This window comes from Oxyura jamaicensis, chromosome 18 (assembly GCF_011077185.1).
Source record: "Oxyura jamaicensis isolate SHBP4307 breed ruddy duck chromosome 18, BPBGC_Ojam_1.0, whole genome shotgun sequence".
NCBI classification, from domain to species: Eukaryota; Metazoa; Chordata; class Aves; order Anseriformes; family Anatidae; genus Oxyura; species Oxyura jamaicensis.
In genome coordinates this window covers 2,467,804-2,468,762 of record NC_048910.1, presented here as the reverse complement: position 1 = coordinate 2,468,762, position 959 = coordinate 2,467,804, and positions in this window count along the sequence as shown.

Genomic DNA, 959 nt, shown 5'->3' with positions numbered 1-959 from the left:
CCCTCCCTCCCTCCTCCTCCTCCTCCCCAGGGAGCGCCGCGGGTGCTCACACGCCCAGGACCCGGTAGGTGCGGGTGCGAGGGGCCGCAGCTCCGTGCCTCGTCCCGCGCAGCCCCGCGCCCTGCGTCCCCACGGGCGGCGGTGGCAGCGGGTCCCCGGCTGGGCCCCGGCGCCCCTCGGGAAGGGGCTGCGCTGGGGCAGAGTGGGCCGGGCGCCCTGGGGAGGAGCGGGGAGCAGGCCGGGGGGACGTGTGCCGTGCTGCGAGCTCCCGCACACCTTCAAAATGGTGTCCGAGCATCCTTCCTTCCCCGCTGCCCGGCGGCCCCCGGGCTCGGAGCAGGCGGGCGCAGCGCTCCGGGTGCGGTGGGTTTGGGGATGCTCGCGGCAGATGAGGCGGGCAGGAGCGAGGGGGCTGCGTGAGCCCCGGGATGTCCTCGGCAGGGACGAGAATTTGCAGCTCGGGCCATTGCAGGCATGAGCAGGGGTGGTTTGTCCTCGGCTCGGTGCCGTGCGGTGATGTGAGGCAGCCGGCCCCGCTCCCGGGTTTTCGGTGCTCTTGCTCGTGCAGGGACTGCTCAGCAGGCAGATCAATCAGTGATCCTCTTCCGTGCCTGGCTGCAGCTCGGCAGTCTTGTGACCAGCAGCTCAGAGGGTCAGGTCCGGGGCTGAAGGGCCACCGTCCCCCGCAAGTCCTTGCTGAGGATGAGGCTGGGGACCGCCGGGCCATATCCTGGACCGGTGCTGGTGCAGCCTGCGCTGGGGTCTACTGCTGTGCCTGGGGGTTGTCCCTCAAGTTGCACTGGGGGGGCACCGGGGGGCCATGAAGAAGGTGGTGGAGGGGATCCCCAATCCTCCCAGCAAGCCCCCTGTGGGGGTGGCCGTGCCCCCCATGCATGCACTGTACAGGGGACAGGGGACCAGCGGTGCCATCCCATGGCCACATGCCCCTGCCATGGGGT